A 17,044-nucleotide genomic window follows, 5' to 3' on the forward strand; every position below is an offset into this window, starting at 1 on the left:
TACATATAGAATTTATGGGCAAAGACTATAGACATTTAAAGCATACTACCACATAATTAACAAGCAATAGCTGCAGGTAGTTCATATTAAGAAATCCTTATAATTCTGACTATCTGAAGGATTAAGGAAAAACGTGTCTAGCTCTTAAAAGGGATTATAAAAATTAGTCTAGACTGACTTGTAAGCTCAAATTGTTATAGAGTGATTAAATATCATATATTCTTTTATCAGATATTCCATTAAATAACTTATATTATCTCTGCATCCTCTCCCCAGATACACAATATGCAGTCATTCCCAAGCAAAATGTAGGCAGCAATATTATTTCCTTGTAATGTACGTTCATAAGAAACATAAAAGTGGAGGTATTCAAACAGAAAATACGTCTCCAGAAAACATGGTTGTTAGAAGAACAGCATACTTTATTGGCTAATATGTTACTTTGATTGGAAAAAGCAGTGATGAAATAGCATTTGTTTTATGTCAAGAATAAGCAGTGTTTCCAAGGCTAAAGTTTATGTGGCATGCCAAGATCCATTTAGAAAATAAATGGAACCATATTTTCCAACTATAGTTACAATTTCCGAGTTTTATTCCTTTTGTCTTTCACAGGACAGGTAGTCCTCGACTTATGACCACAATTGAAAGCAGAATTTCCAATGTTAAGTAAGGCATCTGATTTTACCTCCTTTTTTTGCCATAGCTGGCAAGCGAATCACTTTAGTTGTTAAGAGAAACAAGTGATAGTTAGGTGAATCCAGTTTACTCCATTGACTCTGCTTGTTGGAAATTGGCTGGGAAGGTTGCAGATGGTGATCACATGACCCTAAGATGCCACTGTGAACACATGCCAATTGTCAAGCACTTCCATTTTGATCATGTGACCGTGGGGATACTGCAACAGTGGTTAAGTATGAGGACCAGCTGTTAAGTCAATTTTTTTAGTGCCATTGTAATTTTGAATGGCTACTAGATGGATGATTATAAACTGACTTTTTTTTTCTTTTTTTCACCCTCTAATCCCTTTCATTAGAATGGAGTCGGGATAACTGAATGGACGTTTGAACGTTTACTGACCAGATGCCCTTCCTGCGACCTATGTGGAGTCCGCAGCAGATACTTTCTCTTAGCACCCTGATATAGAAGCATCTGTCACTGCCTAGGTTGAACTCTCAATCTTCCAAATAGGAGGTGAGCATCTTCACCTCTAGGCCACTGTGACACTCAAATTGTTGAAGTTGAATACGATCTACAATTCTATAATAAGAATGAAGTGTGGTTGGCACATTGCAATTATAGTGAAAAATATTTCAATAATAAGGAAAAAATATATAAATGTCAAACCAATGTCTCTTTCTTTAAAATAAAGCAAAGTTTATCAACTTTAGAATTAATGTAAATAATTTTGTTCTCTGTCTTATTTAACCATGACCACCGAGCAGCAAGACAGAATAGATTGGTTCTTTTTTAAAAAAAAGTTATTTTGATGGGAAAAAAATAACTAAATAAAAATTTAGGGAATGAAAGTGAAGTTGTATATAATATCCACTTACTTGTTTATGAATTAAAGTTTTCCTGGAATTCTCAATAAAATGATGCAAAAGAGTTATTTGCATATAGTCTGAAATAGTTCTACTATTGGTGTGGCATGCTTTTGGCTATAATTCTAAAGCAGGGGTGTCAAACTCGATTACATCGAGGGCCTCATCAGGTTTGTGTTTGACTTTGGTGGGTCGGGGTGGGTGTGGCCAGGGTGGGCATGGCCAGCTTGAAGTCACTCGTGTTGGGGCCGCCTGTGGTTGCCCAAATGCTCTGCCAGTGAAAACAAGCTCCCGAGCTCTGTTTTCAGCTGCCATGGCTTCCTGCAACACTCTGCCAGTGAAAACAGAGGCTGCCAGTGAAAACAGGGCTGCACGCAGCCTCCTGAGCTCCGTTTTCACTGGCAGAAGCACTGCAGGCGTTTGACACCTATGTTCTAAAGATACACTAGTTGGAATTATAAATGTCACTTAAAAAGAGAAGTGATTGGTAAGTAAATACTAGTCTTGGTAAAATAAAAAGTAAATATGCACCGGGAAGTCCTTATGCCTTTATTTCTGGTGGAGAAATATGGATAATATGTTTGTACAAAGGGCAAATTGTTTGATCTTGTTCTTATTCTATTTGATGTTTGTTTGACACACCCATGTAGGTAAAAATATCTCAAGGAGGCATTACCTGAATGATAATTTTAGCAGCTGCAAGTATGAACAAGGGAAATTTGGCTACTTCACAATGAATACATTTCTTTCGTGTCACGTAAGTACAAATGTTTGTACTTCACTCGGTTAAATGCCTTTACTATTTCCCTATGAAATTTCAAAACCCGGGAGAGTACAGAATTACTGTATTCTGAATATTCTGAATATTCTGTATTGAAGTACAGAAATAATCTCAAAAGGTCTCAGTGGTAGGAGAGTGAAGGACCATTTTGCCCCAATGAGGTTGATCTTCCCGACTAGCTCCACCAGAAGGGTCATACTACGGACCCATTGGTCAAGGAATTCTGGCTGGCAGGGTCTAGGAGAAAAACCTTTTCTGCTGTGGCCCCAGCCTCTGGACCATCTGGAGGTGAGATTGTTTCCCACCTTTTTGGCCTTCCTTAAGAATTTCAGTACCTGGCTCTATTGATTGACCTGGAGTCCCTATGAAGATGCTTTAAGTTGGAGGTGGTTGGTGGAGTACAAAGAACCTACTTCCGTACTGCTCGTGAACTTAGTTAATAGTTTTACTTAATTCCTGTTAATTTTAATATTTTTAAATGTATTTATATCTGTGCCTTTACTATATTGTAAGATGCTCAGATTCACTTAGTGAGATGGGTGGAATAAATAATTAATAACATTTAATAAGTAAATACATAAATGCAGATTTAAAAAGTTCCAGCCTAAATCCCCAGCTTAGTTAGTTAGCTTCGAAAGGTCTCTGAGAATAATGCCAATCAGTAAGGACATTAGATCCAATTCAGGGCAACACAGGTTCTGATACAGTTTTCTTTTTATATCAGAGATGGGCAGAATTCAGGCTTGCAAGATGTAATTGGAGTTTTACAGACTTCTGAGTTCTGCCACCAATTTCAGACAAATTTGATGGCTAAGAGAATAGATACAGCTTCCGAATTGCACTCCACCACTAAAAAAAAATCCTGCTCATTTTTGTGCACATATATTACATTAAGATCAATATATCCTGTTGGAATCAACTGGTGTTATATAGAAATCTTCTAGTTAATAAGACATACTGAGGATATTGCATTCTGTTATGCCTCCCACCAACTTGAATGCCTTCACTTTAATTTTTCCACTTTTAATTTTTGACATCTCCTTTTGGTGTACCAATAAGACTGTTTTGGTAAGAAAAGCAGCTGGAATTATTTAACATTCCTATATTCGGTCATGTCATTCCTTTCTAAATATACACTGCATTTATGTATAAGTGAAAACTAGCACATACTTGCACTAGTTGCTAAGAGGAGGAAACTAAGAAGAATGATGGCACATGTTTATGTTTGACATATAATACTTTCCAGGAATAGGGTCACACATTCCCCTCCATGAAGTAATGTGTAAAACAAATGAACAAACAAATAAGCAACCACACAACCCTTATATAGGTAACCCTTATATAGGTAACTTTCCCTACTTATAGGTTGTGGGGTTTGTTTGTTTTTTGCTGGATCTGTATCTCCCACAATCAAAATGCCTTTTTGGAGTTTACAATGAAATCATAAAAAGGATAATACTACAAAATAACCTTGATATAATTAAATAAGTAGTTAAAAATAAAACAACTCCTACCACAAACAGAAGCCAGCCATGATAGCATCACTTCAATCTCCCAAGGCTGTCTGAAATAAGTCTGTTTTCAGTAACTTATGGAAAACCAGCAATGTGGGGGCTGATCTACTCACCAAGGAGAGACTCTTTGCAATGCAGGTGCTCCACTTGACAGAAAAACAACAACAACCCAACACCTACAAGATGGTTGATGTCACCTCATAAAAATGGGGATTCGCTAGCAATTTTTCCCATGATATATGAATCAGGAGGTCAAAACCTATTGGAGAAGACAGTTCTGCAGGGATTTTGGTGCCGCTCCATATATTACACATATTTTGCACATTTTTCTCCTACTGAATGCAATTTTCTCTGACATGCACATTTTGAGTAGAGAATTGTTGTGTAAGGTCTAGAAAAAGTATGAGCAAGTCCAGAATCCAAAGGAAAATAGAACAGAATTATGATTTGGGAAACCTGTATTGAATGATCAATTAATTTTAGAAGATTTTGTGAAATTCTCCAATATCACCAAGGCAGCACACTACTGCTGCATCCCAAAATATTTAGAGAACGATCTATTGAATGTCTGTTTATGCTTTGAGTAGCTTAACTATCATATCTCGATCATGTCTTAAAATACTCAGTGGATAGAATGTCCACCATAATAGCTGCCACTGCCAGACCTACATAGGAAAACCCAGAAACAAATCATTTTTCATTTTTTTACTCCTACATTGCAAAGTTATAAACAAAGTTGTAAGCTTAGCTTATTTAAAATACTTGCAATCTAGCCTGGCGCTCTCTTTCTAACATAGGTCAAACATAGTTTCTGGAATCTTACAAGCTAAGCACAGATACAGAAGGTTGTGTTCAATCTTTTGCCTCTGTGTCTACTTAGTCATAACTTTGAATTCATATACCTAATTTGAAGAATTCATTGTTTTACTTCAGACCCTTTCATGGTCACATTTATTGCAAAAAAATATCTTGATCAATTTCTCTATAGGAATTAAAATAAGTTTCTTTCTTATTGAATATATAGATGTCTGTTTGTGTATTACCTTTTGCGACACCCTTGACAAGCAAAGTCAATGGGGAAGCCAGATTCACTTAACAATTGTGTTACTAACTTACTTAACAGCTGTGATGATTCATTTAACAACTGTAGCAAGGAAAGTCATCTCAGCACTAAAGTTAATCTGATGATTGATTATTGTCTGACACTATTATTTCTGATTCTTCCACAGTCCTTATTCCGAGGTATCTGTATCTATGCCTAGCCAAGCTAGTCTTTTTGTAGTTTACCCCAAACTTTTCTAGTAAACGATTAAGGCATTTCAGTATCAGTGTAAACCCATGAACATCCTAGGCTTTAAATCTAATTGGCTAATCTTCTGTTTACCCATTAGCAAAGGATAATATGGCTAAGTGTGATTATATATATGCAGTTGTCCTATAAAGGCCACTAGAAATGTTTTATTAGGAATAAGCTGTTTTGGTTATTTAAAATACTTGCCAATCTAGCCTGGCATTCTGTTTCTATTGTAAGTCAAGCATAGTTTCTGGAATTTTACAAGCTAGGCACAGATGCAGATGGCTTTGTTCAATCTTTTGCCTCTGTGTCTACATCATCATGATAACTTGGAATTCATATACCTAAACTTAGAAATTCAATGATTGTTATCTTATTATTTATTTGCAATGCACACATTTCTTTAGTCCTTTTAGAGCATCTCACAAATGTTTTCTATCATCAGAAGAACTCTTGCTGGACTGCATTTTTATGTCCATGGCAAGCCACAAGGATGACAGAATGTTAACTTCCCACCTCATTTAGATCACATTCCTTACCAAATAAAATTACCTCAGTCTATAATGAGGTCAATACCTGCCATCTAATTTTGATAACACTCTTTATCAATATGTGCGTCTCTGAAGTGGGCATGGGAGGAGTCACATCTGGGTATTGTCATGGCCCATCTGCCCCGAGACTGAGGTAAATCTTGATACCATTCCCTCTGCTCCTCCTCTGACTCTCCAGAATAACCTCAGTCTTCGACCCAGAAGGAGCTAATTTAGCTGTCTCCTTGGTATGAGACTTTACCCTTTTTCCTTTCAGCTAAGAGCATTGTCTAGCATAGCCTCCTCTCATGCACTCTGTAATCAGCCTGTGCACAGTAAGCCGATAGTGCTACTGAGAGGCTCCCGAGCTGTGGTTCAGCGGGGAGGGGAGCTCCAGGCCCCACGCCCCATAGCGCGGCTGCAAGCATCCCAGGTTCAGCGCGGGAATCGCAGGACCCAGAAAGGAGGACAGCGACTCAGTCGGAGTCGGCTCACGTACTTGGACCGTGTGGTCGGCGGTCGCCATCTTGGGTGCCAGGGCGCACATGCGGAGCGCAGGTTCTGGCCTCTGGTTTCAGAGTCTGCAAGTGCCCATGACCACTGCCAGCCCGAATTCCGCTGGTAATCCGGGGAGGGCCACAGTATCGGGCGATGGGCCGGTCGTAACTCGAGCCACGGATCGGCGGCGAGGCTAAAGAGCGAAGATTTGAAGGAGTGCCGAATCTTCACAAGCAGCCTACTGACGGTTCCAGCAGAGAGAGAAAGAAAGGAGGTGGATCAACTAACCATGAGTAGAGACGCGATGGTGGACAACTTGAGGAGTGGAGGACCGGTGAGCTCCGGTCCCCTAGGGGGTGCAGACCCAGGTGAGGGATCCTCCCGGGGGACCAATCCAGTGGAGGGGGCAGATCCATGGCGAGGAAGTGCACCTCCAAGTTGGAGGGAGGACTCTAAGAAGGACATTAGGATCACCAGGGTGGCAGGCAGGACAATCAGGGATACCATCAGCCCTTCCCCAGCCAGATCCCCTTCTCCAGTCAGGGCTGCTTCCCCGATGGAGGATCCTCCCGGCTCTCTGGCCTCCTCTGGCTCGCCAAGAGGGGGTAGCCCTTATTCCCCCCATCACCATCCCACTCCTCCAGAGCTTGAGGGGACCCCTTCGGATGCAGAACAACCAGTTTGCCCAGACAACGTCTGGCTCCTCAAGCTTCCAAACACAATGCGGGCCTAGAATAGTGTCTTTCTGGCCTACCCAGAGCTCTCGCAGAGCTTCCAGGAGGTCTTAGCCAGAACTATTGCCCAGGGGATCTCCTCGGGCATGCAGCATCAGTTTCAGGGGCCTAGAAGCAAGGCTTCTCACAAGGCACCTCGAGGTCATCTAGACCTGCCCGAACTTTCAACCTCCAGAGACCTCAGGGCAGATCTCCCTCCACGGCTAGTGAGGAGTCGGGATCAGAAGGGCGGGGAGCACAAGGACATTGGCTTCTCCAATGACGAAGAGTTTCAGACTCCCGAGGCCCCAGCCATAATGGGGCTCTTTCCCCCCCACTCTCTTTAGCTCCCTTCTGCGCAAGGCTAAGGCCACAGCAGACCTGGACACCCCAGATCCCAGCCAGTGCACTGCTACCCTGAGCTCAAGTTGGGGAACCAAGAAGGGTCCTTTCCACAGGCCCCAAGTGGAGAAAGAGGAGATCCTTACCCCACACCTATTCTTGGAGGTACTCAAGTCCCAATGGGCTCAGCCTGGCACCTTCCCCACACCAGGGAGCAATGATCACAGGTACTATAACCTTAATGCTGCCTTTGCCCAAGCCTTACAGGTACCCTTAATGGACACCCCAGTGGCTAGTCTTGCCTCCTCCTCACCAGTGGTGACGGAAGACATCTCCAACTGCCTGAAGGTGGAGGATAGAAAGGTGGAGTTGGTCATGTGCAGGACGTTCCAGGTGGTATCGTGGGCGATCAGGGCTGCCAGAGCAGCCTCTTTTTTCAACAGGACCACTCTGCTATGGCTGGAACAACTCTGGGACAGAACTCCGGCGTCAGACATAAGACTCCTGCAGGACATTACGAAGGTGATGGTGAAAGGTCTTCCCGTCCACGTCCAAGCAATCTGATCACCACTCGGCACCCTACTCCAGAAGACTCACTTATCGAGCACCTGAACAGGACTTTCCACAGCCGAGGTACTCTGCTCCCAGATTCTCCAGGCAGGGGAATAGACAGTTCTCTAGGGACAGATACAAGTTCCAACAGCCTAGCAAGTGTCCTTTTGAGGGGAGGCGGCCCCCCCTTCTGCAGAAACAAGTGATTCGGGATCAAATCACCTCATCGACAGCCACCTTACCTTGTTCGCAGATCACTGGGCTTGCATCACCACGGATGAATGGGTGCTCCAGATGATTGTAGAAGGAAATATTGGAAAAAAATTGACTTGCTTTGAGTGGGTTTTTTATTTGGGGAGATAATTGTTGCACATTGTTGCCTCCATTGTTGTAAAAGCTTCTATTTACATAGTTTATACATCATTCTTTCAAATAATAATAAGTATAGTATAGCACAGAAGAATTGCCGATGTCTTTTCCTCCTCCAAGAACCTGGCCAAGCGTTCTCTCATGCGCAAGGCCATTCAGCATCTACTGGAAATCAGAGCAGTGGAGCTGATTCCGGAGGGGGAGAAGGAATCAGGATTTTATTCAAATCTCTTCGTGGTTCCCAAGAATTCAGGAGGGTGGAGGGCCATCCTGGACATTAAGCTATTAAATTCCAGGCTTATCTGCCGCAAGTTCAAGATGGCCTCCCTCAGGTCTATCCTGGAAGGGATTAGGCAGAGGGACTTCCTAGCCTCCATTGACCTCACTGACGCTTACTTACTCATTATTATTGCACCGGACCACCGTAGGTTCCTTAGATTCTCTTATGGGGGCACTCATTACCAATACAGGGCTCTTCCCTTCAGGTTGGCCTCCGCTCCCAGGACCTTCACCAAGGTTTTAGCTGTGGTGGCAGGCCATCTCCTTTCCACCCCAGTCCGGTTGCATTGTTACCTAGATGACATCTTCGTGTTAGCCACCTTGGCGGCCCGGGCCAAAGGGAACCTACATCTCACAATCTCCATCTTAAGATCCCTGGGATTCTTCATCAACCTTGAGAAAAGCCATCTGATTCCTACCACCAGACTCTAATGTCTGGGAACCATCATTGACTCAGTGGGGTGTGAGGTTTTCTTCTCGGAGGAGCGTAGGGACAGTATTGTGCAATTGATTCTAGATATTCGCAGGAACCAATCTGTTCCCATAGCTCTTCTTTCCAGCTTCTCGGCAAGTTCATCTCCTGCATCAGGATAGAGCCTTGGGCTCGACTTCATGCCAGAGAGCTGCAGTGGTTCCTCCTTCCACACCAGAGAAACGGGACCAGCGACACAGAATTCAAGGTCCTCGTGACACCCCAGGTACTACTGTCTCTCCGCTGGTGGATGTCCCCGGCTCTGGCCAAGGGCTCCCTGTTCAGGGAGCCAGACAGATTGGTCCTGATGACAGATGCAACCCTGTTTGGTTAGGGACAGCACACCTGGATTCCCAGCTAGCCCAGGGATGGTGGACGCCAATGGACCTTTGGAAGAACATCAACTGGCTGGAGCTCAGAGTGATCCATCTAGCTCTCCAGTGCTTCAAGGCAACGGTATCCGGGAAGCACGTCCTGGTGCTGACGGACAACGTGGCGGCCAAGGCACACGTGGACAAGCAAGGGGGCACCCACTCCGTGGCACTTCGCAATGAGGCGGTGAGATTGGGGAACTGGGCGGAACGGAATCTTCTATCAATCTGAGCAGAACACATCTCTGGGGTGGAGAATCATCAGGCGGACTGGCTCAGCAGAGAGACAGTAGACCACAGAGAGTGGCAACTTCACCCCAGCATCTTCGACTGGATCTGCCAGAGATTTGGCCAGCAGACAGAGGATCTCTTCGCCTCCCCGTTGAATGCCCATCTTCTGAGGTTCAAATTGCGGTTCCCGACACAGGGAGCAATGGATAGTGACTCCCTGTGCTGCAGTTGGCCATCAGGGCTTCTATACACCTTCCCTCTCCTTCCCCTCCTTCCTGGGGTGCTGAGGGAGCTAGTGCTAGAGGTCATCCTAGTGGTTCCCTATTGGCCCTGTCGTCCCTGATTCGCAGAGCTGATAGAGATGTCAACCTTTCCCCATTGGAAAATTCCTCAGAGGGGAGGTGACCCTCCTCCAGGGGAGTCTGGTACACCCAGACCCAGACTGGCTCCAACTGACCATCTGGCGCTTGAGCGGGAGCAATTAAGGGAGGTCCAGATTTCCACCAAGGTCATCGGGACCATCGAGGCCTCCAGGAGGAGATCCACCACTCGCATCTACAATGCAACCTAGGCCTCCTTTGTGTCCTGTGCCAGTCTGCACAGGTAGAACCGGCATCAGCCACAGTCCCGCAGATACTGGATTTTCTCCAGGATGGACTGGAGAAAGGCCTGACCCCCAGCACTCTCAGAAGGCAGGTCTCAGCCCTTGCCATCATCGTGGGGGGAGTGGGTACCCAACCTTTTTCCCAACATCCTATCTTAAAGCAGTTCCTCAGGGGAGCAACCAACCTTCGGCCCCTGGTGGTCCACCATTTTCCCTCCTGGGACCTATCCACAGTGCTCCAGGCACTCCTAGAAGCACCATTCGAGCCCCTGAGGGAGGTGAGCCTTCAGCTTCTTACTCTTAAGGTGGTGTTCCTCGTAGCCATCACCTCCGCCAGGAGGGTGTCAGAGATCAAAGCCCTGTTGCCTAGGGCAGATCTCTGCACCTTCCATAGCAATAGGGTTGTGCTTAGTCTCGACCCAGCCTTCATGCCTAAGATTAATTCCCCCTTTCATAGGGCTTAGGAGATTGTTCTCCCAGACATCTGTCCATCTCCCTCTAGAGAAAGGGAGAAGTCCTGGCATCGTCTTGACGTTAGGAGGGCACTGCGCATCTATCTGAAGCGCAGGTCTGTCATTAGGCGGTCGTAGGCCCTCTTCGTTTCCTTCCACCCTTCAACCAGAGGAGCAAAGGTCTCCCCCAGCCACCTTCAGTAGATGGATCAGACTGGCCATCTCCAAGGCCTACGAGGCGCAAGGCCTCCCGGTGCCTGAAGGCATCACCACACACTCCACCAGGAGTGCAGCCACCTCCGCGGCCTGGGCTACCCAGGCTCCCATTGAGGACATTTCAGGGTGGCAGCATGGGCTTCGCCCTCTCCCTTCATCAATGGGAGGTTGGACGCCTTCACCTCCGCGGAAGCATCCTTTGGGAGGAGAGTTCTCCAGAGAGTGTTAGACCCTCGGGGGGACTCAGGCCCCATGGCCCCTCCCAGGGACACCTAGCTTTGGTATGTCCCAGATGTGACTCCTCCCATGCCCCATTTCGGAAACTGTCAGTTGGTCTTACCTGAACTGCATGTCTCGAAGGATGGCGTGGGAGCAGTTACTTCCCGTCTGTAGTGCGCCTCGCTCAGGGTGGGCCTGAGTTCGGTTAGTTACTGGTCAGTCAGGGACCAGGGAGGGAGTGGGGGGGTTGCCCTGTTCTCTTCCTTCCAGGTTCGACTTGACTGGACCATCGGTTAATCTGGAGAGTCAGAGGAGGAGCAGAGGGAGTGGCCTCAAGATTTACCTCAATCTCCAGGCAGCTGGGCCTTGACAATACCCAGATGTGACTGATCAGTTCAGGTAAGACCAACTGACATTTCGTATCTTCCTTGCAACCATTGCAAACAGTGCAACTGCTGTTGTTACATGTCTGTCTTCATCGGATAACAGACATTATTTGCACTTTGCTAACACCCATGGTTGCAAATAAATGTTTTAAATACATTCCCCACCAAACTCATTTTTCTTTAAAACAAAACCAACTGTCACATTTAAAATGCACATTACACTGACAATTCTCATCACATATTCAAAGTCTCTCCCAATTCTGAAAAGCATCTGCTGTTTTCTGGCTGCATCCATTGAATGCAACTGATACTGAACACAGGATGCAAACTGGACATATTGCAAGATATGCAGAAGGATTAATATTAGATTAGAGAAAGAATAATATTATAGGAGAAGGAGCCTGGATCAGCTGATACTACCAGCTGGTTCATTTTAATTCACCAGGCTGACAGGAGGGTTAGTGGATTTGTTCAATCTATCCTCTTTAGTAGCGTTAATGCAATTCCTTATTTGGGGCAATGGAAACATTTTAAATAGGTACAGGTGAAAATTTAATTGATTGTTTTGGATATGCCAGATTGGTGAACATAACTGAAATTCACTGCTGTGTTGTTTGTTTAAAGTTACTTTTACTGGTCTTCATAGCTGCATCTCCCCTAAATAGTATGTGGTTTAGTATTAAAATAGAGAACACATTGTATTTTGTTCCGAACTTCTTAAATATTTAGAAGTGTTATATTTCCAAATTTTGGGATATCAACGATTGTATCAGATGTCATCTCGTGAGGTAAAATTTATTTGAAAAATGCTTTTTCCATCCTAAGCATAGGAGGCTGCATCTGGATAAGTTTTAGTGAAAATCATCTCCCTGTCTCGTTTTAGTAAATGCTTTTGCTGGATTTAAAGAGCTCTCGTTTTCCTCAAGTATGTCTTCTGCAAATGGAAGGATCCCTTTAGGCCTGACTCTTTGGCTGATTTGAGTTTTAAATATAAATGTTGTCCCTCACTTGTTTTAAATCCCAAAGTTTCTCAAACTTTTTGGACTGGCCAGCAGTCATTTATTATTGCCATTCTGAGAAAACTGGCTCACTATATGACCTGAACCCCAGTGCTTTTTCCTGATGACCAATAGGAGGGCTTGGCATAAAGTCAGTGATTCACCCACTGTTAATTTTGCTTGATTTCATATTTGCCACTGGGTTCTCTGCCAACCGCTGTGCCTCTAAGGCACCATTCTGTGGTTGATTTATTAAATGGAAGATAAATTAAAACATGAAGATTTAATGTCAGAAGGTAGGTGAGGCAAAATTTTCCCCAAAGGGAAAACAGCTCATCCCTAAACTCTGCACAACTCTAGTGTGTCTCTTGGAAAACTGAATTCACTACATTTTCTGTTCAATTATAGATGTCTTAATTGCTGAACAGACATTGTTTGTTCCCTCACGGGTGACCTATAGTGTCATCTAGACTCTAGATTCTAGAGTCATACAAACAGCATTGTGTCAAATAACAGTAATGAGACCAGGATTTATATTATTGAGTGATGATTGAGTGGTGGAAATGCTATGGGATCAGGCATACCCAGAGTCATCCTGGGTGTAGCAGAAATGATATATGTGAAGGAGCTCTATATTTTATGCTTAGTGCATTCTTTCTCTTGGTGCAGCCAAGAGAAAGAATGTGAAAGCTTTCATTTTTGTGGTAGAGAAACTACTTGTGATAACTGTCCTGATCCCACAAAGGAGCATCAGTAATTGACAGGCACATTTTAGGTCTTCTTTTTAGCTAAACAACAAAGACGGAAGAGGGAAAGTAAAAACAAAGTTTAAAAAAGTTAATGAGTGTATTAAAATAACAAGACGACATCAAAGGGCGCAAGAAAGGATCAAGATCAAGCTACAAACCAAATCTGGATCTACGTTCTCCATTACAGAGAATGACAAGGATGCTAGGATTCATTCACAGCTGCATAAAGAGAAAATATTCCCAACAGCAGGTTTCCTTCCAATGGTAAGCTTTATCTCAAAAGCTGCATGCCTCCATCGTCTTACTTGATTGAATCAATTATCTTTAAATCATGGTTGTCCAACCCTTTTGCTTGCCTAAGCTGCATAGAATGAAGAAAAATTGCCTTGGGCCACATATAAAAGGTATAATATAGTTAATATCTATAAATAACAAATTTCCTTTATTTTTTTATTATCTCGTAGTGCTGCATTACAGGTGCCCAGGGCTGATGTGGCCCATGGACCCTAGGTTGGGCATGCCTGCTTTAAATAAAATCATGTTAGGACTGTACAGCAGCAAAAAGGTACAGAAAGTTCTAAGGATTTGCTGCCATCTAGTAATCATCTGGATTTTTTGCAACCTAAATATAGCAGTCCTGCTAAAAGCTTGCTAGGTCGTCTTGGTCATAAATGTCATTCTCAAAGGACCATTTCTCTTTTATTTGATGAGCTGAACATAGATTCTAGACACTAATAGGATTGGGGACTCCTTTCCTTTGGCTTAGCCTCAGAGGTTGTCCTCCCTGTGTGTTATGATACTGAGCAAATTATGATTAGATTTAATTATGATTAGCTAAAACAACTGACTTCTGAATTTGCACTTTATGCTAACTCAAAATTTTAAACCATAGTTTGATGTGCAACCAATAAAGTTTTAATCCATGCATGTGAATATTTTCTTAGTTGAGCAGGATGAGGATAATCATCAATTGAAAATGGTGAAATTAATTCCTATTTGATTAGTTAAGTGAAAATTAATTTCTACTGTTGCATGGTTGGATTATTCATTGATAAAGCACAGATTTTCAGTGGCTTCTTTCCTCTGTAAGGCTGGAGACCTAACAAAATAATTTTGTCTTATGAACGATGAAAGATTTTGGAAAGGTCTAGGAGAGTAGCTGATGTTCCCAATGGAAATCACAGTGGACTACCAAAATGTCCCAGGCAGTTGACCGCTAAATACATTCTCCCTCTCTCTAATTTCCATGGAATGTGGTCTTTTCCAAAGATGAAGCCAGCAAAGCAAATGGAATGACAGATATGACAGCTAGAGCTGAGGTGGTGCAGTGGTAAGAGTGCAGTACTAAAGGCTACTTCAGCTGACTGCTAGCTGTAGTTCGGCAGTTCAAATCTCACCAGGCTCAAGGTTGACTCTGCCTTCCATCCTTCTGGGGTGGGTAAAATGAGGACCCAGATTGTTGGGGGCAATATGTTGACTCTATAAACCGCTTAGAGGGGGCTGTAGAGAACTATGAAGCGGTATATAAGTCTTAAGTGCTTTTGCTAAGGGCTATTGCTATGATACAGATAGAAAGAAAATCATGCTAAATCTGATTGAAGCTCATGAGGTGAGAGCTCATAAGGATAGCAAACAAGGCTTCTTTTCTCCATACTTCCATTATATTTTTTCAGGGTCCTCCAATGATACAACAATTGGTATCTACAAATGGAAAGCCAGAGACATGCTGTGATGAATTTTCAAGAACTGTGGAGATAATGGCACTCATATCTTCTGTTGGCTTAGACTCTACAGTCTTTGTTAGTGGACGTCTCTAGATCACTATTGTTTCAGTTGTGTTGGATGTGTTTCTTGCATTGAGATATGAGGGCGTTAGTAAAGATGCTTGGACATAACCATGTTTTTTATTTGACCTATGCCTTTCTTGGACTTTTACATGTAATAGGGAGAGAATGTCTGAATGGATCCAAGGTATAAACTGGTCATTGAGACAAAGGGGAGCCTACAGAAGATCAAAACTATTATAGATCAGTTGCTAAAATCTACCCCCTGAGTAACATACATAAATGAACAGTTGCTGGTGAGCTTCAAGTACATCCAAATAAAATTGTTTTTCTTGATCCATTTCAATTCAGTTCCAGACCTGCATATGTAAGAAAAGTTCCCTTGGTTGAAATGATTTGGGTTTTTTTTCTCTTCTGGGAGATAAATAAGGTAGTAAACCTATATTATTAACTTCTCCATTACTTTTGAGTTTATCAGCCATAACAGCATCCCCCCTAAAAAATTGATTTGAGTTGTAAGGGTATGGTGATAGAATATTTATGATCCTGCATGATTAGCCGATATCAGAAGGTTGGGTGAATTATATTTACTGATAGGAAGCTGAATGGTTGAAAACAAAACAAGCGACAGATAAAAGTAATTCCAGACACCGCTGCTAAAAAAAATGATACATTTGTAGATTAATTTAATGTTTGGGAGGAGGTACTTGCACAATGAATTAACTCTTTGTAATATCTAAGCAGAATTTCTCATTGTTTTACTGTCTAATTCTCATTTTTCTTCTTCTTCCTCCTCCTCCTCCTCCTCCTCCTCCTCCTCCTCCTCCTCCTCCTCCTCCTCCTCTTCCTCCTCAAGTCTTAAACAATGCAAGACCAGGTTCTCTGAAGGAATTGCTTTTTCTTCTGTGTTTAATGTTAATTAAAACATTGATTGCTACATCAATGTGTAGTGATTAGGGTATCAAGCTAGAAATTGGGAGACCATGAGTTCTAGTCCCGCAAATGATTTGGAAGAAAGACTTCTACAAAAGCAGCACATCTCTTCTGCTCATTAAACTAATCCAACTGTTTTCCAGGCTTGTGTGGTTAAAGAAGGTTTTAAGAGTGTGTGCTTCAATAAATGGAATCCTCAAAGCAATGACTTCTCTTTCTTCAAACTTGGGCAATTGTTAGCTAGAATACAGAGCCAGAGTACAACTAACATTTTTTATAACTAGGAAAAGACCTCTATATCCCTCACGTTACAGTTGGAAATGAAAACAGAAAATGGTAAGTCACTGAACGTGTTCCCTCTGGCCACATTGGTTATCAGCTTCCAAAAAGACCCCATCAAGATGGCATCACCGGCTATTGCTCCACGGAGTTTCAAGCTATATTAAATCAGAAATTTCACAATATTCTTACAAATGGTTTAAAAGATTATTCTCTAATGTCATACTGTGGTTGCAATGGATTCGTAAGCAGCTATTTAAGCTTTTCTGTGATGACAAACAATAAAGATCAACATCTCTCGAGATACTACAGAATACACAAGACTCAGGGCCTTTCTTTGACGATCTAAAAGCATTTGTGTCTACCATTTTTATTTTCACCTATTTAAGGTTATTGAATTTTGAAAGAGAAAAGTAAGTTTCAAGTCCAGTGGTAGTCAACCTTTTTCTACCTACCGCCCACTAATGGATCTTTCTTGATGTAAAAATTTCCTTACCGCCCAAAAGTTTTTGCGCAAGTGCGGAATATTTTTTTAGAAAGGAGGGTGTTTTTAAAAAAGAAATGTACATACATTTATCTTTTTATTTCTACTTTATTTCTACTTTATGCATGTTTATAATGTTTTTAACTTTATAAAGTTTAATTAGAAAACAATAAAGTAAATTGAAATTAGCTTTACTAGTGATTAATGAGATCTTTGAGGCTGATGCTGCGAGACTAAATATTTGATATCTCATTCGATTTTCGTAAGGAACAAACGAAGGTCTCCTCTTTCAGTGCTTTTCCTTTTTATCTCCTTTTTTTTAACTTCCTTAGGGGTATGTACAAAAGTAAGGCTGAGCTAGTTAGCCCACTTATTATTATTAGCCAACAACAATTCTCTCCTGCCTTTTCTTTCTCCTATTTTACAACTGCTCTGCTCCGCTTCTGCCTGTCC

General features: G+C 42.6%; 1 long non-coding RNA gene across 1 annotated transcript; it reads left to right on the forward strand.

Annotated features, from left to right (window-relative positions):
- The first annotated feature begins 14 nt into the window (after nt 1-14).
- On the forward strand, nt 15-15,725 carry LOC309390364. The gene is made up of 4 exons (XR_014175118.1): nt 15-1,191; nt 2,192-2,298; nt 13,299-13,375; nt 15,057-15,725. It is a non-coding gene; the product is annotated as an uncharacterized lncRNA (long non-coding RNA).
- Nucleotides 15,726-17,044: the final 1,319 nt, after the last annotated feature.

This window comes from Natrix helvetica (assembly GCF_964273705.1).
Source record: "Natrix helvetica genome assembly, chromosome: 3".
Lineage (NCBI taxonomy): Eukaryota > Metazoa > Chordata > Lepidosauria > Squamata > Natricidae > Natrix > Natrix helvetica.